The 24,044-nt window shown below is 45.3% G+C and overlaps 1 protein-coding gene across 1 annotated transcript in view; it reads left to right on the forward strand.

Annotated features, from left to right (window-relative positions):
- The first annotated feature begins 10,936 nt into the window (after positions 1–10,936).
- Positions 10,937–24,044, forward strand: part of BAIAP2 (BAR/IMD domain containing adaptor protein 2) — a 223,173-nt gene continuing 210,065 nt past the window's right edge. The window contains exon 1 of the mRNA XM_053297059.1: positions 10,937–10,996. The gene's annotated coding sequence lies outside the window, so the exon portion shown is untranslated. The remainder of the gene's footprint in view (positions 10,997–24,044) is intronic.

A 24,044-nucleotide genomic window follows, 5' to 3' on the forward strand; every position in this document is an offset into this window, starting at 1 on the left:
TGGAAGGGACTGGATCCCAGGGAAGCCTAGGGCGTCATTGACTAGCCTGCAGGATATTGAAAGTCTGATGGCTTCACACACCCTTAAACCTGAGCTCCCTTTGCAGGTGCTGTCCACCTTGGCTTTATCTCAGATTATCCATCCGTAAGAGCCAGATGGCCTCTGTGCTGGGTCTGCTGAGATAGTGTAGCCATCCTCTGTGATTAGGCATTTTAATAAGTTGAGAGGGTTGCTCTTGTTGAATGTGTCCTGTAGCAAGACTTGACCTACACCAGTCGTAGAGCCCCACTCACTGACCTTTTGTTTGTGGAGTCAACAGCTTAAAGCTGAAAAGGCTTTCTCTCTTTAACTGCTTTCCCAGTTCCCACCTGATCTCGTTCAAAGTAGAATTGTACACTCTCTGCAAAATATGTGCAATAGCATTGTGGGAAGTTGGCACCTTGGAATGTGATGTTTTTCCCCAGTGGGTTTTCAGCTGGGGCCTTGCTGATTTGTGTTTGAAATACCTGATACTCAGAGTGGTCTGCCAGGACAAGTTCCAATTACTTGTCTGTTACCAGGGCAGTGCTCCTTAATGCCACATCTGGAGCCCTTCTATGGTTCATCTTCAAGTCCTACTCTCTGTGATGGTGGTGTTCTCACATGCACCATTGGTCTTGAAACCATTCTGGGATCTAAACAATTAAGGGAAGTATATTGTGATTTCTTAAAATAGTTTGCCTGCTGCCAGTTCGGAATACTGGAATGAATACTGCTATATTCTCTTTATCCACCAGGTGGCAGTTCTGTCCTTGCCTGTTCATCACCATGGTGGAGAGTGAACGTGTTAGTTTGTGTGTGCGTGCACTCTCCCCCCCCCCCCGCCGTTCCGTTGCTCAGGGTTGGTTTCATTGATTTTCCTTTTTTGAGCAAATGGAAGGGTGTGTGGCAAAGAGCATCCGGCTGTTCCCATTAGTGTCATGGGTACTGCAGAGACTCCTAGCCTCCTCTTACAAGGAATTGTAGGAGTTCCACAGGGCCCAGTTAACACCTCATCCCAATGCCTGTGATGACTGGATGGGAGAGTGTCTCGTCCTTTACTGCCAATAAGTGCAGGAACAAAAAGAGATAGTAAAGCTTAGCCTTTGCCAGCCCTCCGGGAGACAGTGTTGCAGATGGGCAAAGTGCCCTTAAAGAGTATCCAGGGAGCTAACTAGATTGCTGTCCTCTGTGACTTCCCTGTTGGTGGCCTCTGGCTGGAGCCAGGTGGAGTTAGAGCTGTCATCCTGCCTCTGTGAAGATTCCAGCCCCTCTAGTTGCTGTCCATGAACAGGATATTTCCATCTCATGGCTGACTCCTGTGTGCTGGACAGTGTGGCTCCTGAAACAAGAAAAGCAGGAGCAATGCAGGTGGTAACAATAAAATATTTCTAACGCCTTTGCCTTCTGGTCTTCAGTCATATATCTTTGGTCAATGGCAAAATATATATTCATGGCAACTCCTATGTATGGAGTCTGATATCTAGGGAAAGGGTCTTTCTAAAAGGCTCATTATTAGTGCATCAGATGCAGAGATGACAGGGAATGACATTCTGCAGGCCTAGAGTGTGTGCAAGGGATAATTATTGTTTATCAAGCAGCTGCTGTGTCACTCCACAGTGTTGCTAATAAGTCGGCCAACATAATATGCAGGCACTGTTGCATCTGATGTGGCTTTTTTTGAAATCCAACTTAATGCAGGCCAAGGTCATGGAAGAGAGTGTTCTGGCCAGTCAACCTTGGCATTCTGTGTTGTGTGTGGGTTTGTAGGGGGTGAGGAGAGTCCCCAGAAGTTATCTTAAAAATCAGCTTGTGCTTTATCCGTCTGGATTTAACATTTCTTGATTGTGTCCCAGGTAGTTGTGCTTCTCAAGGACTGGTTATTTCAAAAGGGGGGAGGGAGAAATCCTAGGCTTATTTTTCTCTAAGCATCCCTAAGAACAAATCCATATGGAGGAGATCAAAATGCAGCAGTGATTATGCAAGTGGTGTCATCTCTAAATAGAGCATTCCTCAAAAGTTGTCCTCGAAGCAGCGGTGTGCCTCTGCTTGACATCAGCTCAGGTCTCCATGTTCCTGCTGCCTTGACTTCAGGGAGTTGCTGCCTTTAAACTCGATGTGAGTGGGCTCCATGCCTCCCCAGCCAGCCGTCCCTTGTGGCCCACACACATCCTCCTGTGGAGGAGTATCTCCTTTTTTAAAAAATGGGGATTGTATAACTGCTACTGTGATATGCCTGCCCCGATAATGGTTTCTATGCCAACCCAATGCAATGCTGAGCTAATGGGGGAGAGGGAATGTCTTCAGATATTGGCCACAGCAACTATTTATGTGTGTGCACACATGTGCGCGTGCTTGGGCAAAATTGGAGTGACTTCAAATGAGCTAAGAGTTGTTTGGCTTCCACCTTGTTTTGCCTTTCAATTTGCAGCTATGCATACAGAAAAGCTGAGGAGGGCATAGAAGCTACCTGTTCTGTTCCGAACCCTGTGGAATCCCATAGCATAATTGCCAAGAGGTTGAGCAGTAATCCTCTAGCACCAACTTTTGGGAATGGGCCTTGAGGCAGGAGTGGAACCAACTCCAAGCAGTGCCTCCCACGCCCAACTTGGCCAGCCTATCCAAAAGGATACCATGGTCAATAGTATCAAAAGGCACTGAGAGATCCAAGAGAATTAACAGGGTTGCACTCCCCCACCCCCGCTCTCTCTGTAAAGGTCATCCCACAGGGCAACCAAAGCAGTATCTGTTCTAAAGCCAGGCCTGAAGCCTGACTGAAAACGATCTAGATAGTCAATTTTTTCCAAGTGTGTTTGGGGCTGATCAGCCACTACACACTCAAGCATCTTGCCCAGGAAGGGAATATTGGCCAAAGGCCTATTGTTATTTACATCCTCTGGGTCCAGACTGGGTTTCTTTAGGAGTGGTTGAATAATAGCTTCCTTCAATGAAGCTGGGACCACTCCCTCTCTCAGTGAGGCATTAAGAACCTGCTGTCTCCAGCTAAAAAATTCCTCTTTACTAGATTTAATAAGCCATGAAGGCCAAGGGTCAAGTATGCATGTGTTTACTCTACTCAACACCTTGTCCACATCTTTGGGAACCAATAATTGAAACTCCTCCAGCAAAACTAGATCAGGTTTTACTCAGCACCACTCCCAATAGTCCTGCATCAGCCATAGTGTCCAACTCATAGCAGATGCGAGAGATGTTACACTCAAAGTGCTGTGCATTGCATCACAGCATGCTACCGAGGGTTCTAGTACCTAAGATTTCAAAAGGCCCCACACCACCTGGAAAACCCTGCTGGATGACACTGAGAGGATGCAATGGTGGACGAAAAAAGCATTTCTTCTATTCCATCACTGCCACCAAGTAGGCTCGATAATGAGCTCTAACCTGTGTTCGCTCATTCACCAAGTTTTCTTCCACTTATGTTCCAAACTTCTCCTAGCTTGCTTCATCACCCTCAGCTCAGTATATACCAAAGTGCTGCATGGGCTCTACTTTGTGGGAGACGGCACTTGGGAGCGATTGTGTCAACTGCCCGAGCCATCTCTCCATTCCAGAGAGCAACTAGAGCTTCGACAAGAGCACCTGCCATACCAGCTGGAAAATCCCCCAGAGCCCTCAGGCATCCATCAGTCTGATGGACCATTTTTATAGGGGTGGGCTATTTTTATAGCCCTCCCCCCATCCTTGCAGAGATGTGTAACCACTAAGACACTAAACCTCAGAAGGAAGTAATCTGACCATGACCAGGGCATACGTGATCTATCCCTCACTTTCAAATCATCCTCCTCCTGTCCAATCGAAAAAAACAGATTGAGTGTGTGCCCCAATTCATGTGTTGTGCCAGCCCCGTGGTTGTCATGGTGGCCATGAAGTCCTGAGCGCCCCCAGACAACGCAGCCTCAGCATGGATGTTGAAGTTGCCCAGAACAATCATTCTTGGAATCCTCAAAACCAAATCCGAGACTACCTCCATGAGCTCAGGCAGGGAGACAGCTGGTCAGCGGTACACCAACAGAATCCCCACTCTGTCCGGAGAGCCCAGTACCAGGTACAAACGTTCTGACCCAACACTCACTCGGACAGGGAGCCCAGAGAGGAAAACAGGGCTTTTATAAATTACAGCGACCCACACCCCGGCCCTCCAGCCTATGCCGATGCTGCACTAAATACCCAAGTAGACATAGCTGGGAAAGACTAATCTCTCCCAGCTCTCCCACCCAGTCTCCGTAATACAAACCAGGTCAGCCCCTTCCTCCCCAATTAAATCATGGATAATAGAGATCTTATTCTGGACTGACCTGGCATTAAACAGCAGCACCAGCAAGCCCAAGGATGAGCTGGTAGAGAAGCCAGGAATCCTCCCATTATCGGAAGAACCAGGGGAAGGGATAGGAATAAGATGTTGAACCACTCTTCCCCTCTTCTGATGTCAGTGAGACCCCACACCATACCTTCTCCTACCTGTAATCACTCTAATTGAAACACCCCCAGCTCTCCCCAGGTTCACATTCTCACTCAGGCACATATTAAAACGACTAGAAATTACTCCCAGCCAGCAGAGTAGAGCCCTTGTCCTTGTGGTCCCCGAAGGGGTAACCCTACTGCTGGCAAGTTCACCACCCAGGGCAGTGTGCTCTTTTATACGACCAGCATGATACGATACAGGACCCAGCAGAGACTGAGTCAGCACTCTGGGCCCTCCTGGGTGCTGCAAGAATGTTGCTCCCAAAGAGCGAGGGCCGCAGGAAACGGGGTCAGCTGCTGGCACTTCACAAGCTCTACTCACCGCCTCCCCGGCAAGATGACACAGGGTGGATGGAACACTCCCTTCCTCTCCCTTCTTCCCTCTGGTGAAGCTGGTGAGGAAACAGCTTACAACTTGTATTAGAACTGCTATTGACTCCCTTGCGCATGAATGTATGCATTTATTTGAATCTGTAGACTGTCTCACAAGCTTGGGATGATTTAAAATAATACATTAAAAAAGTATACATCGAAATTTAATCAAACTGAATAAAATTATAGCACTAAAATGAATCTAACCCTCGGCCAGCTTAGCCTAGATTTCCAACAAATCAGTTGTACACATCGGATGTTCAGGTTTTGATTTGGGCAAACTTGCTATGAATGGAAGAGGAGAGCTGGTCTTGTGGTAGCAAGCATGACTTGTCCCCATAGCTAAGCAGGGTCTGCCCTGGTTGCATATGAATGGGAGACTTGATGTGTGAGCACTGCAAGATCTTCCCATCAGGGGATGAAGCTGCTCTAGGGAAGAGCAGAAGGTTTCAAGTTCCCTCTCTGGCTTCTCCAAGATAGGGCTGAGAGAGATTCCTGCCTGCAACCTTGGAGAAGCCTCTGCCAGTCTGTGAAGACAATACTGAGCTAGATAGACCACTGGTCTGACTCAGTATATGGCAGTTTCCTATGTTTCCTATGAAGATTGGTAAGTGGATGGCAGTATTGACCATTAATAATGCCTCTCTGGACGTCTTCACTCCCTGAACAAGGTGCAAAGAAATAATTGTTAAAAGCAGGAGTAGCCTCATCATCAAGCACTAGAGATTTACATCGTAAATATGATGACCAATATTGGCTGTTCTGTGGTGCACATTCATTGCTTTGCATGGTGGTTTTTCAGAGTTTTGATTTCTTAAAAATCAAATGGAACAATCCAATAATACCAGTTGGTAGTGGTGGAGAATAAAGAACATAAAGGGGGTTGTTGGAGTGTCTAAAAATGGGATAAAGTCAATTATCTGTCTCAAGAGCACATGATTCAGTTAAAGCTGACCATATATCCAAGAATATTTTTCCCCTAGTGGTCTCTCCTGAGTACAATCCATTCAAAGAGAGCAAAGGTTGGATAGTAGGGGATGCACATCTGGTAATCTGCTGATTAACTAAAGGTTTTGCTTTTTATTTCTAATGTTGTCAGACTAGTCCTTCTGCAAGCTGAAACCCTGAGAACCTCATAACCCATGGCCTGGAGGGAGATTCCAGATTGTAGGTATGTATCCTGAACGCCTGTATACCTGGGGCACATATTCATGTGAATAAACATGATATGTGAACCAGGCAGTGATGGATACAACTAACAGCTCCAGTGACCATGATGCAGCAGGAAGCTTTGGCTAGGAGATAACAGAGGGGTGCCATTTTCTGCCTCCAGTTTCTACCTCTGTATGACACATTTTAAAAAATGAAGACAGAAAGGATACCATTTTGACATATTGCTTCAGGTCTGTAGAATGGCTACTTGAAGAGGCCAGTTTGTTTCCAGGTCCAATTCAAGGTGCTGGTTTTGACCTTTAAAGCCTTTAATGGTTTGGGCCCGGGGTATCTGAGGGACTGCCTGCTCCCAAGGGTTGCTGCCCACTTGATGAGGTCATCTGAGGGGGCTCTGCTCCGGGTGCCGACAATGAGGGAGGCTCAGTTGCCATGCGTGCAGGACAGGGCCTTCTCTGTTGCTGCCCCCAGACTCTGGAATACTCTTCCACTGGCTATTCACTCCTCAGTCTCCATCACAGCTTTTAGAAAGCATGTTAAATCATGGTTTTTTACCCAGGCTTTTACTTGATTGTCTCTGCTGCTGCTCTTTGTACTCTGTATTGCTTTTATGCTTCTGTTTTAAATTTTAATCAGATTTGTTTTCTATTTTTAGCTTAATATTTTAATTTTGTCTTTTGTACAATCTTATTTTTAAATTTTGCTGTAAACCGCCTTAGGATTGTTTTAATGAAAGGCAGTATATACATTTAACAGTAAATAAATAAATAAATTTATTTGCAGGAGAATCAAGGAAACGTAGGAAGAGATGGCTGTCTCTCCGGTATGTTGAGTGCAGATTCTTTAAGACCTAAAATATCCCTACAGTTAGAATATTAAAACAAGGAAGTACCAAGATCTAATAATAAACACTTTCTTTGCCACTGACCACTAGTAAACTTTACAGCAGAAGCTGATGGTCGGGACCAACCCTGCCATGCAGCAAGGTGGAGTGGGCAGTGGATGTGGAGACATTCGTCATTAATAAATCTCCTTAATACTCCTACATAAGCACAGAGAGAAAAACAAATAGAAATCCTTAATTGGACATTTGCCTCCTAGGCAGGTATATGGAGTGGGGAGGAGTGATTTAATAAAAAGGGAAGGGAAGGGGAGAGCATTAAGTAAGCAAATTGGCAATGTGATTTATTTAAATAGGAAGGATGTGCCATTTGGCCCGGTGTTCCTTGCAGCAAAATGTCTTCGGCTGACACTAGCAATGATGGAGATTAACAGTGACAAGCCTCAGCAAGATGAGAGAGCTAATGCAAAGGACATTCTGGAGCTTTGCATCTGCACTGGGATCTCTATAGGGTGGGAGAATCTCTTTCTGCCATCTTACCAGAATGTGTGAAAGGAAAACACGTCAAGAATATAATCATTTCCTTTCAGCACCAGTTTCCAGACCTGTGATATTTTAATCTACCTGCCTGCTACCTATGACCCATCAAATGTAAGGCAGATTAAGTTAGTTTTGTTCAAATAAAAAGGAAAGAAATCAGAAATTTTCCTTCAGAAGCAGACTCTGCATCCTGTGGGCACCCTTTGGCCATGAGAAGTGTTGGTAGTTACCACTTCTTGCTTGTGGTAGACTCTATTATCTGGCTCAGTCTTAAGTTCATAACGTGAATCTGAATTGGTCTAAGATGGAAGATGTGCAGTGATAACGTATATGAAGTGATTACTGGGCCTGGTATGGAGGAGCAAATAGTGATTTGTGTTAGAGATGTGCATGGAACCGGTTCGGAGGCCCTTTATGCCCCTCTGAACTGGTTCGATCGGCTGGCAGTTCCGCCGGTTCAAAGGCAGGCATAACTTTAAGGGCAGGGGAGGGTGCACTTACCTCTCCCTCCACTTCCCTGCTGCCGGCGCTCCGTTTGTAAAGTCCCCATCATAGGAAGCTGCCATATACTGAGTCAGTCCATTGGTCTATCTAGCTCAGTATTGTCTTCACAGACTGGCAGCGGCTTCTCCAAGGCTGCAGGCAGGAATCTCTCTCAGCCCTATCTTGGAGATGCCAGGGAGGGAACTTGGAACCTTCTGCTCTTCCCAGAGCGGCTCCATCCCCTGAGGGGAATATCTTGCAGTGCTCACACATCAAGTCTCCCATTCAGATGCAACCAGGGCAGACCCTGCTTAGCTGTGGAGACAAGTCATGCTTGCGACCACAAGACCAGCTCTCCTCTCCAAGGGCAGCTCTCCTCTCCAGGGCAGCAGTGTACCTCCCTGCCACCCCATGCCCTCTTTGGCCGGAAGTGCCAGGTGTGTGTTGTCACCCAGCCAAAGAGGGCACGAGGTGGCAGGGAGGTACACTGCCGCCCCAACGGGAACTTTACAAACAGAGTGCCGGCAGGCAGGGAAGTGGAGGGAGGGGTAAGTGTACTCTCTCCCACCTTCGAACTGGCCCCTGCCAGTTCCGTGCACATCCCTAATTTGTTTCACTGAAGCAGGGGCTCTTTAGCTTAGAAAAAAGGCGACTAAGGGGAGACATGATAGAGGTCTATAAAATTATGCATGGGCAGAGAGAGTGGATAAAGAGATAACTTTCTCCCTCTCTCAAAACACTAGGACCAGGGGTCATCTCATGAGACTGACTGCCAGGAAATCTATGACCAACAAAAGGAAGTACATTTGCTCACAGTGCATAATTAATACATGGAGTTCTCTAACCACGGGACGTGGTGATGGCCACCACACTGGATGGTTTTAAAAGAGGCCTTGACAAATTCATGGAGGACATGTCTGTCAGTGGCTACTAGTCTTTATGGTTATAGGCCACCTCCAGCTTCAGAGGCAAGGTGCCTCTAAGTACCAGTTGCAGGGGAGCAACAGCAGGAGAGAGGGCAAGCCCTCAGCTCTTGCTTGTGGGCTTCTCAGAGGCATCTGGTAGGAAACAGAATCCTGGATTTAATAGGCCTTGTTGCGCCTGATCCAGCAAGGCTACAATTAAACTAAAATACCATCCTAATCCTGGCAACTGGAATAGGGGAAAGGTAGAGGAACCAGTTCAGAGGCCCTTTATGCGCCTCCTGGAGCATAATTCCTGGAGCAGAGCTACACAGCTCTGTCCCTCTAGCTGTTGGACTACAACTCCCATCATCCCCATCCCCAACAGTCAAGAATAATGGGAGCTGTAGTCCAACATCTGCAGGAGTGCTAAAGTTGTACAGCCCTGCCCTAGAGTCTAAACATGCCAAACTGGTTTTTGGTGGGCAAAACTGGCTGTGCTATTGAACATTTGCCCATTATTCTGGGTACCTTTAAAGACACCAGAGGGTCAGCTGCAAGATGATCCTGTAGTAACTGCAGCATTCAGCCCTGAGGAGCAGCACACTTTTGCCCAACTCTGAGTTTTGTATGTAAGCAAAGCAGTACAGTACTCGGAATAAACTATGCAAATTAGACAATTGCATACAATTTAGCATAGTCCCCCCCCGCCCCCCCAAAACATGACCACTGTGGTTGCTGGAAAAATCCACTCTGACCTTCATATACTGTGCCTGGTTCTGTCCATACCCATGGTGATGTCTGCAAGCACATTTTTAAAATGATTCTACGATAGTGGTGTATCCGGTTCCTGAGTCGGTATTGAGAACTCCTTTACAGGATGAATGGACATGTTTGGCTTTTGCCATGGTTTGTTGCACTCGAGCCTAGAGCTACAGAACCTCTGCTGGGCCCTAGCCTCCGTGTCTTTCCCACACACACTGGGTGGGGCCTGGTTTCTACTATTTTGTGCCTTGAGGTGTTGCTCTAAAGTCACTGTTGCCCAGACAGCAAAGCAAATGTTGTGTCTGGGGGCGGTTGCTGCATACAAAGGAAATAATAGCTAGTTGTATTAAGCTGAGGTACCTGAAGGTTTCTGTGGCTTTTTGTTCATGTCAGGCAATTTGGATGTTTGCATGCATCTGTGATTAAACACTGCTGGGATGTGGTTTTTAATAGCTGCCTACTTGGTTTTGGTTGTATGGGGACAAAAGTATTCCTATAACATTTTTGATTTATGGAAAAATCCAGGTGGGTCCTAGCTTGGTACAACTGGTCATCCAGCAACTACTGCTAGCTCAGGCCTGCACAACATAAGGCCCGCAGGGACTATTTTACTGGCCCCCAGGTATCCTGCAGCAACACAGGAGCTGGAAACTGCCTTATAGTGCCATCCTGTGCATGCTTTCTCAGAATTATGCTCCATGGTGTGCCCAGTGAGGCTTACTCCCATGTAAGCATGCCTAGCATTGCAGCCTGAAAGCGACAACAACTCTAAGGAGAGGATTTGGCATTTGTTTGGGGCGGGCATGCACTCCAAGGGCCCCACTGGTTGAGCAGAGACGGGACCTATTCTCTGGCCACTATCCTTGGTTGAAACTATGGGTCCATTGACTGGGGGAATAGATCCACAAGTAACTAATAATATTTTTAATGTTAATGTCATGTGCTAAAAATTTGACCTCAGCCCCTGCATGCCAAGTTGTGGATGATTCCGGCCCACTAGGGCATTTGAGTTGTGCAGCCCGGTGCTAGCTGAATGTTGTGTACTGCCCTTGGCTGGTCTGCTAGTGAGACCTCGGGTGGCAGATTGGCAGATGAGGGAGAATGTCCACTGGCCACCTCCACTAGCCCAGTGCCGGCAAAGATTCAGCACCCCTGGCCTTTTCCCATCAACCATGTGCCAGCCACCACTGCTGCTGTGCTGATCCCCCTCAATTTCCTTCTCTGGCATTTTCAAAAGCCAGGGGGAAGGAAATGTGGAGGAGGGGAGTAGAGTACTGGGCTAGAGTGGCACTCTCCTTCCTCCTCCTCCTCCTCCTCCTCCTCTACATTGACTTCCCCTCTGGCTTTTGAAAATGCTAGAGAGAGGAGCGGAGGAGGAAGAGCAGCAGTGGGGGGTGCTGGACTGGTGCCTGCCCTACTAAGTAAGGTAAGGGGAATGGCTGAGGGGTTGGAGAAATGAAGCTCTATTTTGGGGAGGGGAGGGATTTCCAGGGGAAAGAGTGGTGTGCTTTGCAAAAGGCCATTGGGGAGGTAATGGAGAAGAGCCCGGGTGGAGGGTGTTTCTGAGGCAGCCACCAATCATTCTCCTCTGTGTTCACTATCTGGCCTGATGTTGCACTGATGCCTTGGTGGAGGGGAAACTGTGTGAGGGAGGCAAAGGGAAGGAGGTAGTCTCTAACATATGTTGGAAGCAGGACCAACCCAAGAAATGCTGCCACCCTAAGCAGCTGCATAATGTGATCCAAGAGGTGTACCCCAGAAATCCAGCATTTGCATATTTCTTTAGTATAGAGTAGCAGTGATGGGAACTCTATACTGAATACTCCAGCTGAATTTCTGCTTTTCATGCAGCTGAAATGAAAAGCAGGAACTAGGCTCTGTTAGGAAAAAACAAACAATTGTAACCAAATATGAGAGGCATCTCATGGGGTTAATGTGTTATCTAGGTACTGTAATTGTATTCTGCTCTGCACTATTCAAACCTATTAAATGAACCCCATAGCATATTTTTTTAAATGACAGTGTTAGAAATTGAGAATTAGGGGTATCTGGAGTGAACAAGGAGGTTCCCTCTAATGCATAGCTTGGCTGAGAATTCTTTCCATTCCATTGTTCTTTTGGTTTTGAATTTCCCCAGTGACAATTATGAAATATTAGAACTGCAGGAAAGTCTGGTGGCTGCAGGGATTGGATGCTGAGTCTTAGACTTTTAAAAGCAGGTTTTGACCTCCCAAATGAATTGTATCAAAAAGTTAATAGCCATGTGAAGAAACGCCAGCACCAAAGATTTCTGGAAGTGTGCCAGCTACATTTATTATGATAAAATGCTTCTAAAGGTCTACAAGTACCCTGTAAACGTGTTTTTAACAGCCCCAGTTTCCCTGCTTGTTACATGAGCTTGCCCAACCCTGTTAGGTTAATACAGCGACTGCAGTGCCATGGTTGTTCACTAGATGTCAGCAGCTGTCTCCCAGAGGTTTTTCTTATGACTTAATCTTCTATTTTCTGGGAAGGTGCAAAGTTGTTCTGTTTATGTGAAAAGGAGTACATGAAAGGAGCATGCAGACACACACTGCTTTGAGCTGATCTGAATGGCGTGTGCAAAATGTTTCATTCTCATAGGGAGTCAACGTGGTTCACACAGCCAACTCCCTGTGAGAATGCAACATTTTGCACATGCCGTTCAGATTAGCTCAAAGCCGTGTGTGTCTGCATGCTCCTTTCATGTCTGGTATTAAATTTAAGGGTCAATCCACACAACAAAACGGGCACAATACAAATAAAGGTTGAATGAAGTTATGGCAGTTGGCAAGAAGAAAGCTGTGTGGCTGCTTCACCCGAAAGTCAGCTCCCAACTCCTTTTGACTCTGTCATTGCTCAGTATACTTCCAGCAGCGTTGTGGCAGCAGAAGCATTGCTAGGTACTTAAAAGATCCACACCCACAGCCCCACTTTTGATACGTTTCTTTTCCCCCCCTCAATCATACCTCCCCTGAATAATTACATATGTTTTAAAGTCTCCAATATGGTAATGTAGCACCTTGGAAGGAAAGAGCAGAGAGCTAGATGAGGCTAGAAGCCCTGTCCCGCATGTGGGTCTGTGTAGTGCCTCCACTGCAGCTCTTCCCTTCTAGAAAAGGTCATGGAGGAGGGAGGTGGCTGATGAGATTCGGGGCTCTGAACAATTCAGTGGGGGCCCATGTCCCATGGACTACCCCCTAATGCTGGCCCTTTGTGGCAATGTAAAAAATGTGGGCTAGCTGTGAACTGGGTGTGAGGTAAAGTAAGTGTGTGTGTGTGTGTGTGTGTGTGTGTGTACACTCGCACGCACACACAGCTTTCTCGCATATTCAGTTCACTTTGAATGGAAGCCATATTCTTGGCAGCTTGGTCATGCTTTTGGTTTTAAAATGCACAGGTGCCTAGTCATAGTATGCAACAGGTGGAAGTATTCCTCCTATCCTTCCCATGCCAAGGTGAGTTGCCGGGGTGTCTTCTGTCAATGTGCATTGACAAACAGGGGGCATGAGGTGCCATGAATAGCCTAGTCCCCTCTCATGAAATATGCACAAAGCAGGTCAGTAGCTAAGTGTCCTTTGCTTCTGCATAGAATTGAAATGGCCACCTTCATGGCTACAACTTTGCAGCTTTGGCATTTAGTTGTGTTGATGCAGCTGTGTGCTGCAAGGCCTTGTATGGCAGCAACTGGGTGGAAATAGTATGGCATGGGATGGGAGGCAGACATGCTAGTATTCATGGCACCTTTTTTTGCCAGTACAATGATGAGCTCCAAAACTATGAATGTGAACTCAAAAGCATTCTACTACAGTCAATGCGCAGCTGTGCTATGGAAAAAAAACAGCAGACACATTTCATATCGTGCAATTCACATTTCATATCACTAACTCAGTTCACATATGGTGTTCAGCGCATGTACAATCAGTGTAAGTGTAAGCATGTATAGATCTGTATGCACATACTGGTGCTATTCATAAGTTACATTCAACACATGTACAGAGGTACACTTCCTGTCTGAACCCTGCATTTGAAGAACCTATACCCAGATTCACTTTTAAACTGAGAGCATGTACAATCATTCATACAACAACAACAACAACAACAACAACAACAACACATATTTATATACCGCTTTTCAACAAAAGTTTCCAAAGTGGTTTACATAGAGAAAAAACAAACAAACAAGATGACTCCCTGTCCCCAAAGGGCTCACAATCAGAAAAAAAAATATAAGGTAGACACCAGCAACTGCCACTGGAGGGATGCTATGCTGGGGGTAGATAGGGCCAGTTGCTCTCCCCCTGCTAAATAAAGAGAACTGCCACATTTAAAAGGTGCCTCTTTGCCCAGTTAGCAAGGGTAAAACATGTACATGTGTACAGACGTACAACATAATGTCAATAGGGCTACCCAAGTGCCAGCAACATGAACTAACATGCAACAATCATCCACACAAAATAGCCCCATGCTCACATGTCCTCTAGCATTAATCTGGGGCCCCTTCTAAACAGTTTCTATATGTGTATGGCACTGCAAGCTGAGGGTAGGATCCTGGCTATGTGTTATCATTGCAAAGTGTATGTATGTGCGTGTGTATGTGTGCATGCGCGCACGCTCAGTAAAAGGGCCTGTGTCCCTTTCTCGCTGTTTGTCCCTAAAAGATTAAACTGGCGAAACAATAAATTATACACAATCTGTTCCTAATTACTTTACCCCTTTTAAAGCAAAATCTTCCAAATCGGAAAATATCAAAACTAATTTAGAAACAAGGCTTGGAAAGCTTGACAAAAACATATCTCTGCTGCAGGAATTGGGAAAGAAAGGAAGCTTCACTGTAGAACCAGAGGGAAAGAGATATTGGAACACATGATAATAATGGGGGAGTTTGCTCTGATAAGAACAAAAAATAGTAGTAAGACAAAGCAACCCTCTCTTGACAGAATCTGCTTTAAAAGCTAATTAAGGGAGGGAGCGTTCTATTGTTTCAGTCTCCACATTTGGATAGTCCCCAAAGGGCAACATTAGATCCCAGACTATCTGAACATCATGAGCTTCTTTGAAAGCAAGGTCCTTTCTCCCCTCCATCTTTTTTCATTGCCCCATAGATATCCAGGTTGTGTGCACAGTTGCATGTTTGGATACTATTGGGAGGCCATCTGCATGAGAGAGACTTGATGCGATTTTCTTGCTAATCTCATCAAACAGCTGACACTTGCAGGTACTGTTCCTGCTTCCTGCAGTATTTGGAGAATGATTATAATAATGGTGCTTTGTTTTCCCAGAACACCCTTTCCTTTTGCAGGAAGGAATATTGGAAAAGTGCTTTGAATCCCTAATTCAGATTGCTGCTTCATATGCCCTAGCTAAAATTCCTATAGAAAAAAAGGGAAAACACAGATTTCAAACTTCATTCATTTAAAATGACCAGTTAGCCAAAATGGAGTATATATCCCCCATTTAGTTCTGTTCAATATAATCTCTATATAGGACTAGCAGTTCTGTGTCCTGCAATGGGTGTTCATGCCCATTTACTTCAATGGCACATAAGCATGTGTAACAGATGGAGGCCTATAGTCTTTGAGTAATATCCCGATTGACTTATTACATTAACTTAGCTTATGCAGTGGGGATAGATGCAAAGAACAGCAATAACCCTTTACAGTGCATCTGCTTTTTATTATTAACGTCAGAGTATTGCACTACCAGCACCCAACGGCAGATAGGTGATATTTCCTGTACCATTTGCGATCAGAGTTAGGACACAGCACAGATATGCTGTCCTCTTATCGAGCTGGAGCTATGGCTTTGGTATGGTAGCTGCATTAGCCACTGGTTAGGGGCCATGGGCAATTTGACTGCCCTTGTCTAACATCATCCGGGAATGTGCTTTGAGCCACACCCACCTGCTGAGTGAGAGGGGGCTGAAACTGCTGTGCCATCTCCATGGCCAGTCACTGAATCTTGCTGTAAGACCTGTGGGCTGCCACACCCTCCTCTTCTACCAACCTCTCAAAATCCCCTTTGCACAAGCACAGTATTTTTGCTTCACAGGGGCAGCCACTCCAGCAAGGACAGCTCCAGGCAGGTTGCGGGGAAGTGCCCCCTCACACAAGTCGCCCCCCATGTTTTTCCCCCCTGGGGCTGCCACTGGACTCCAAACAGGCAGCTCCAGGTCAGCTGTCCATGCTACTTCTGTCCTAGACTAGGGGGCAAAGCTGGCTGCTTCCCAATGAATTCTCTTGCACAGCACCAACTGGTAATGCTTGCTGCTGCATATGAGAGCTGGTCTTGTGGTAGCAAGCATGAATGGTCCCATGTCCTAAGCAGGGTCCACCCTGGTTGCATTTGGATGGGAGACTACATGTGAGCACTGTGTGAGATATTCCCCTCAGGGGATGGGGTCACTCTGGGAAGAGCATGTGCCTGCTTGCATGCAGAACGTTCCAAGTTCCCTCCCTGGCATCTCCAAGATAGGGCTGAGAGAAACTCCTGCCTGCAAGCTGCTGCCAGTTTGTGTAGACAAGGCTGAGCAAGATGGACCAATGGTCTGACTCAGTATATGGCAGCTTCCTATGTCCCTCTGAAGGAGAGAACCCACCCTGTTGCTGGCCATATTAAGTTGAGGTGCCTGAAGGCTTCTCTGGCCTTTGTTCATGTAGGATAATTAGGATGTTTTTGCATGGCATTAAACATTGCATATAATTAAGGACTGGACTCTTATCCCATTTAACACTGGCTTATATTCACATATTCCAGCTAAACTGGCTTGTGGAATGGTCTGTTACACCTTGACTTCCTGTTAACTTAAGCTTTCCCCCATAATAAGTTTTTAAAGTGTGTCACCATAATCTCTTTGGGCTTCCCTTAAAGGTAAGAGTGTGCCGTCGAGTCAGTGTCAATTCTTGGCGACCACAGAGCCCTCTGGTTGTCTTTGGTAGAATACAGGAGGGGTTTACCATTGCCATCTCCCACGTAGTATGAGAGGATACCTTTCAGCATCTTCCTATATCACTTCTGCCCGATATAGGTGTTTCCTATAGTCTGGGAAACACACCAGCTGGGATTCGAACCAACAACCTCTGGCTTGCTAGTCAAGTCATTTCCCTGCTGCGCCATTAGGTGGCTTGGGCTAACCTGCTTATAATGTTTGGTCCCTTACCTGCTTATAATGTTTAACAAACTCACAGGCATACTTGAATGTGATGACTAAAGTAAGCCCTGAATCATAGCACTTGGTTATCAGGGTTAATAGGAAGTGAAGACATACATATAAGTAGGGGCCTAGGAAAAGCAAACTATCTGGTTAAATGGCCCAAGGCATGGTCTGCGAGGGCATATAAAACAGCCACCTTTTTGAAGAAAGGCAAGTCTAGGTCTGGCTGATGTCTGGATGGGAATCTCCACCTTAAATTCCATGATGGAATAAAGATAGCATATAAATAGGATAAAACTGAGCTTGCTCCCTCAATAAACACAGTGCATACATTGGAGGGAGCTCAGGGGAGAGACTAAAGATGGAGAGAGTTGAAACATGATCCACCAAGGGTGGAAGGAGCTAAACCTCTCAGGGGAAGAATGTCTGAAGAAGACTAAAATGCAAATCATTTCTTTATCAAGGGGACAGCTACACTCTGTCCAAGCAATGTGAAATGTTGGGATTATTCATGGCTGGAGGAAAGGAGTGGTGGGATCATACTCACTGGCCCACACACCCAACCTCCACGTGTTGATCAGCTCTTCTGTTTAGAGCTGGCATGCAGAGAAGCTGCTTGCAGATCACAAGGAGACACCCTGCGCATGTAGCCGGTGTGCAGAAAGGAGTGGGGCCTGTCCGTGTGACTCTACTTTTCTCTCCACATGTTGATGATTGTCTACATGTTTCATGTACTCTCTGCACTAGACTACAATTGCTGGGTTCTTGTGTTGCCACCAGGCAGAGTGTAGGAGATAAGTTTTTAAGATACCAATTCAATGGAGATGAAATAGCAGGAGAGACTTTAGCTTAGGCTCACACCTAATTGCACCGAGTATTCACCAGTTTTAGGATTTCATCCTTAACTATCACGGGAAACTTGAACAAACACACACATACACACACCAGGTTGACAAAAATGTTGGAAAAGTATAGAGTGGGCTCTATGGCACTTAGAGGTACTCCCCCTAATTTTCCCCAGAAACCTAGCCCCACAATTCATTTCTCCAGTTCCCTCCTTGAATCTTAAACAGCTACTTTGTTAGCTAATGTGCCATAATGAGCAAATGCGTGAGAGATGCTGCATGACACCACAGTGTCATAAATTACAGGGGGGGGAGAGACTAACGAAATAATTAAAGAAATATGCAAGTGCACACATGCACACACAACGGTGGGAAGTTCTCTTTCTTACACACACACACACACACACACACACACACACACACACACACACACACACACCCTGCAGTCAAACTGGGTGGATTATATAAGGTGGTGTGTTGCTACAGTAACTCTACTCCACCCCAGTGGCAGCAGCTGGGGGCGGATGTTACTGTGCGGTGAGCCAATGCATTATCATTTCTTCTCTCCTGCTTGAAAATACCCTGAGACCAAAACAGATTGGTAGGAGTGGGGGAGCGGCTGAAACCTGTGGCAGGAATTCTACAGGAAGCACTTTGTATATGATGCTTTTTCCTAGGAAATATATGCGGTCAACACTGTTTGGAAGCTGCTTGCATAATATTATATAAGCTAACAAAAGCATTTCTCTGTTCTTCACACAGCAGGCTTTACCATGAGTTTACTGTGAGGCCTTACTGCGAACTCGCAGTTGTTAAAAAACAACCAATGCATATAGATCGGGCTACACTCTAACACACAGTGAAAAAACCCCAATTCTGTGTGAAGTGCTCCCCGATAGCAATCAGGGACTTGGGGGTAAATCTGGTCGATATGTGGTCAATTTTCCATCCTGCGTGTCCTCTTCCATCCAGGGGTTCCCAGCCTTGGCTCCCTAGAAGTGATTGGGTTACAACTTCCATAATCTGTGACTTTTATATTGTTTTACATTTTGTATACTGCCCCCAGCTACAATGGCTGAAGGTTGGAAGAACATAAAAACAGGACTAGATAGGCCCAAGGCCTACCTAGTCTAGCATCCTGTTTCACACAGTGGCCTACCAGATGCCTCTGAGAAGCCCAGAGACTGGGAGTGAGGGCATGCCCTCTCTCCTACTGTTGTTCCCCTGCAATTGGTATTTAGTGGCATCTTGCCTCTGAGGCTGGAGGTGGCCTATAGCCACCAGACTAGTAGCCATTGATAGACCTGTTCTCCATGACTTTGTCTAAGCCCCATTTTAAAGTGGCTTAGCAAGCTAGTGGCCATCACCACATTCTGTGGCAGAGAATTCTATAGGTTAATTATGCACTGTGTAAAAAAGCACTTCCTTCTGTCAATCCTGAATTTCTTGACATCGATCTAGACAGTAACATGGCCACCAAGAGCTCGAGCATCTCCTAACATGTCATGAATGAATCTACATGGCCTTGTATGGGGCATAGCTATAAGTACACAAAGCGGGACGGGGGGGGATGTATCTGGGCCTCTGAGGCAATAGAGGCCAGTGGCATCGACTCACTCTTTATGTTCCCCCTCCCACTTCCGTGACTCACAGACATACTGCTGGCTTCTGACTGGAGGACTAATCTCCGCTTCAAGCTGAAGTATATATATGTTTAAAACGTGTGAAAGTGTCTGCATGCATGGGGAGTATTGTGAGACTGTTTGCATAAGAGCAAGAGAAAAGGTGTACTGAGAATGTCTTTGTTTTTCACCGAGTCCTTACAGTTCTTCTGCATCAAGGATGGTGGGCGGGGAGCTATTCTCAATTTTTTTTTTGTCCCACGGCCCACTCCAGAACCTTACTACACCTGTGACAGTGGAAGGTCTCTGATACATTAATTTAATTTAACCTAACCCCTGAACAGGTAAACTAACAAATGGATCATAGGACAAATCAATCCAGAATTTTCACTCAAGGCACAAATGACCAGGCTCAAACTATCATACTTGGGACACATTATGTGAAGATCCAACTCCTTTGAGAAGTCTATAATCCTGGGGAAAGTTGAAGGAAAGAGAAGAGGACAACCAACAGCAAGGTGGATGGACTCGATTACGACAGCAATGAATGCACCACTGAGAGACCTTAAAGACCAAGTTGAAGACAGATCATCATAGATAGATTCTATGTGGTCGCTAAGAGTTGACACCGACTTGACGGCACTTAATAAATTAATCATTCAAACCTCTGAAGCCATATGGCAGTTGTGCACAAGACTGCCCTTTCAGTTGTTCACATATAGTGGGCAGGAGGCAGTGTGCATGAAGGTGAAATACCCAAGCAACTGAGCACCAGATACTGCTCTTGCTTAAGGTGATAAGAAATGGTACCTATAGGCACGAAGTGAACTACTCAACTTCTGTTCCATTCCTGCATTACTTAGTCCCTTTGTCCACCCACTGTGAGACAAAGTTTAAGTCCTATAGGCCACAGCAAATAAGACTATAAGAGAAAGAGCAGAGAAACCACACTGGCAGTAGTCATGCTTAGTGCCTCTATACATTTAAAAGTATATAGGCATCATCTCCAAGAAAGGCTCTGGCAACTCTCCTAGTTTCCCAGTCAAGAGCAACACTGGTTCACATACAACACTACTGGGGGAGTTCATCATTAGGGTCACCCACATTTTTTTCTTTTATTAATTAACAATTCTATGTGACTTCTTTGACATCTGAGATCTAAGGGAGAAGATAGCACAACATATGTCCAAATGTGCATGTGTACCAAGTCATTACTTTGAAGCTGAGTGACAAGTGCTTAATACACGCCCTGTATTAAGATAGCCACTTAACATCCCTTGAGTCTAGCTGCCCCGAATCCCATTTGCTCTGGACTTTTTCTTGGAAGCCAGATAGATATGTCTGTTTCCAATAAAACTGTTGTTGCTGCTTTGTCTCCAGTTATAAATACCCTGTATTTATTCCCTTTCTACATGTTTGTGCCACAGGCTTCCTCCTTTGTTTACCTGCTCAACTCCTGGAAACCAAGGTTACCTCTTCTCAGTGAGCCATTCAAAACCTTGTTTTCAATAACCAAAATGAAGCAAGACCCAAAGTGATGTGTGTGCGGCAATGAAGGCAGTATTGCAGTGACCTTAATTACGGCACAGAAACTGCCTGCTGTTTGTAGAATAATTCGGAGAGGAAGAAAAGGACAATAGAAGGAAACAAAAGAAAACGTTATGGCATGAGGCAAAGATGTATTTACCATGAGTGCAACACCACACCCCAGAAGCACTTAGCTAGCTTTCATAATAGATCCTATTTTTGATCAGCTACAGTGCTTTGAGGCAGAACAAAGCTTATGAAGCGAGAGAGTGGCTGGCTGGGCCCTTCCCAGACACACCATGGCAGATTCCTGCTCCTGGTTCTCAATTTTGAAAAAAGCACCAAGAAAGAAAGAAAAAACACTGAGAAAGAGACAAGAACTAAAGTAGCCTGTTCCCCTAGGACTGAAGGAGTTCCATGTCTGTCTCTTCAATTCTGGACATGAAGTCTGAAAGAAAATACCACCAGATAAATTATTTGGGTGGTGTGGGGCGATAAGATGTTTGAAGGTAGAGCCTGATGCTAGAGGTTCTCCATGAAGCATCCCAAAAGACCAGCTTTACTATGGGAAATGACTGCAAATCCTTTTATCTCTCTTGCCAGAGGAACAGCTTGTTTGAATTGGTAGGCTTTCACTCTGAAATTAAATGCAATCCCACCCACCCACCTCCCTGGCCACGTCCGCCCATGACGTAGTGAAGAATATCTTACATAACATCCCTAAAAATAATATGACAGAGATGCATGCAGAGCCTCCCTCTAATCTGAAATCTTTGTCTTGGCTTTCTCAAGGGATATTAATTAAATCTGGAACTTACAGACATCACAAAGGAAAGGACAGTTCTCTCATACTCCGTCTCCCCCATCAGTTAAAAATAATTCTGTCTTTGGCTTATTTCTCAAAACAGCAAACATAGCATTTTTGTCCTTTTACTGGAGAATCTGAGTCAATATTGGGTACCTGTAGTGTTTTCTTCATCTTTGGCAGTGCTCTACACACATACCTTTTAAATTTTAATGCATGTCTTCTCACAGAGCCTCATGAGAGAGGGCATTTTTAGTCCACATGAACCAAATCAGGACTTGGAGCCTTAGACTTCTAAAATAACTGATATATGTTCTCTTTTTCCAAAAGACAACAAAATAAGGATCAGCTTTGTGAGGATGGTGATGTGCCCAGCAGCACATCTCCTTGCACCAACCTTAGTCAGATTTGGATTTATTTATTTCCCCCCTTTATGGATGAATATGTACTAAGTTCTGAGAAATCAGGCTATGGGGTGGATTTTTTAAAAAAATCACAAGGTAACTTCCTGTCATTTTGTGCTGAATGCGATGAGCCATTTTGGCCACCCTAACAAAAACTTGTTTCTAGCACCCCTCCTCTTCTCCACTGAAACAGCCTCAGTATTATTTCTGGCTTTCTCTACTTGTGAGTCAAATACAGGCCTATTGCTTCTAGTAGCTACCTTTTAAACCCATGGCTCTGACCTCCAAAACTTGCCTAACTTGTCCTTTTAATTTCAGTCGGACTACTCTGAGTAATTTTCCTCACCAGGTCACCCAATGTTGTTGTTGTTGTTATTCACATTTTATATCCCGTTCTTCCTCCAAGGAGCCGTTCCTCCAAGGGAGAGGAGAGCTGGTATTGTGGTAGCAAGCATGACTTGTCCCCATAGCTAAGCAGGGTCTGCCCTGGTTGCATCTGAATGGGAGACTTGATGTGTGAGCACTGCAAGATATTCCCCTCAGGGGGTGAAGCTGCTCTAGGGAAGAGCAGAAGGTTCCAAGTTCCCTCCCTGGCTTCTCCAAGATAGGGCTGAGAGAGATTCCTGCCTGCAACCTTGGAGAAGCCGCTTCCAGTCTGTGAAGACAATACTGAGCTAGATAGACCAATGGTGTTACTCAGTAGCTGATGGCAGCTTCCTATGAGCCCAGAGCGGTGTACTACATACTTAAGTTTCTCTTTCACAACAGCCCTGTGAAGTAGGTTAGGCTGAGAGAGAAGTAACTGGCCCAGAGTCACCCAGCAAGTATCATGGCTGAATGGGGATTTGAACTCGGGTCTCCTCGGTCCTAGTCCATCACTCTAACCACTACAACACGCTGGCTCTCCATGTTAAGAAATTCAATTCCTACTACCCTTCTACTAAAACCTAATTCAGTATTTTATTGTACTGCAAACCTTAGTAAGTCTCACCTAATGAAAGCAACCTCTTGAAAACTCTTTAGTCCTTTTCAAGCATTTAGTAACCACACACAGTGTACATGGTGGTAATGCCAACTGAAAACCCTGCCCCCATGAATGCAGAGTATAATCACCAGAACAAGACACATGTGAACATTGGCCACTAGGTGGCCGGAGCTGGGAGAGGAGGATGCCTTCTTGAAGAAAACTGAATTGGATTTGGACGTGTAAATCTTCCTATGTAAGTTGTTTTGAAAAATTGTTTTCACCCAAAGGGCACACAGGAAGTATCTAATGGGTTGGATTTGGGGATCTATGACTCTTGATGCCAATACTGAGAGCTAATTCATAGGTTATGAGTCAGCTCTGTTGTGCTTGATTATCCAGACAGCTCACATGAACTGTGCTCTCATGAGCAGTGTAATGGCATTAGAGCGGCTTACTCAAGAGACACTGGCAGCTTCTGTATGCAGGGATTTCTGCATCCTCTCTGTATGCTGCAGCAGCAGCAGCAGCAGCAGCAGCAGCAGCTTATGGGAGTAAAATACCTAACAATTATTACTGCTATCATTTTACTGCACTTTAGGCTGTTTAAGTCACTTCAACTATATTATCTTGTAGAGCCAGCGTGGTATAGTGGCTAGAGTGCTGGACTGGGACTGAGGAGACTCGAGTTCAAATCCCCATTCATGATACTTGTGGTCACTCTGGGCAAGTCACTTCTCTCTCAGCCTAACTTACTTCACAGGGTTGTTGTGAGGAGAAACCTAAGTACTGTATGTATGTATGTATTTGATTTATATACCGCCCTTCCAAAATGGCTCAGGGCGGTTTACAAGCGGTAGTACTGGGCTCCTTAGAGGAAAAGCGGGATATAAAATGTAAAATAATAATAATAGTAGTAATAAAGTAAAAGGAGCATGTAACAGATGATATTAAAAGTAGTTTAAAATGATATAATCTATGCCTATTAGCATAAGGACTATGAGGTTATTATAAGATTACTGTAAGGCTAAAATCTATGAGCAACTGTAAAAAGTGGTCATGGAACTGAAAAATGGCTAAAACAGTAGCATGAGGAATATAGAGTCACAGTAGGGCTAAATCTATAAGGTGCTGTT

Source organism: Hemicordylus capensis, chromosome 2, assembly GCF_027244095.1.
Source record: "Hemicordylus capensis ecotype Gifberg chromosome 2, rHemCap1.1.pri, whole genome shotgun sequence".
NCBI classification, from domain to species: domain Eukaryota; kingdom Metazoa; phylum Chordata; class Lepidosauria; order Squamata; family Cordylidae; genus Hemicordylus; species Hemicordylus capensis.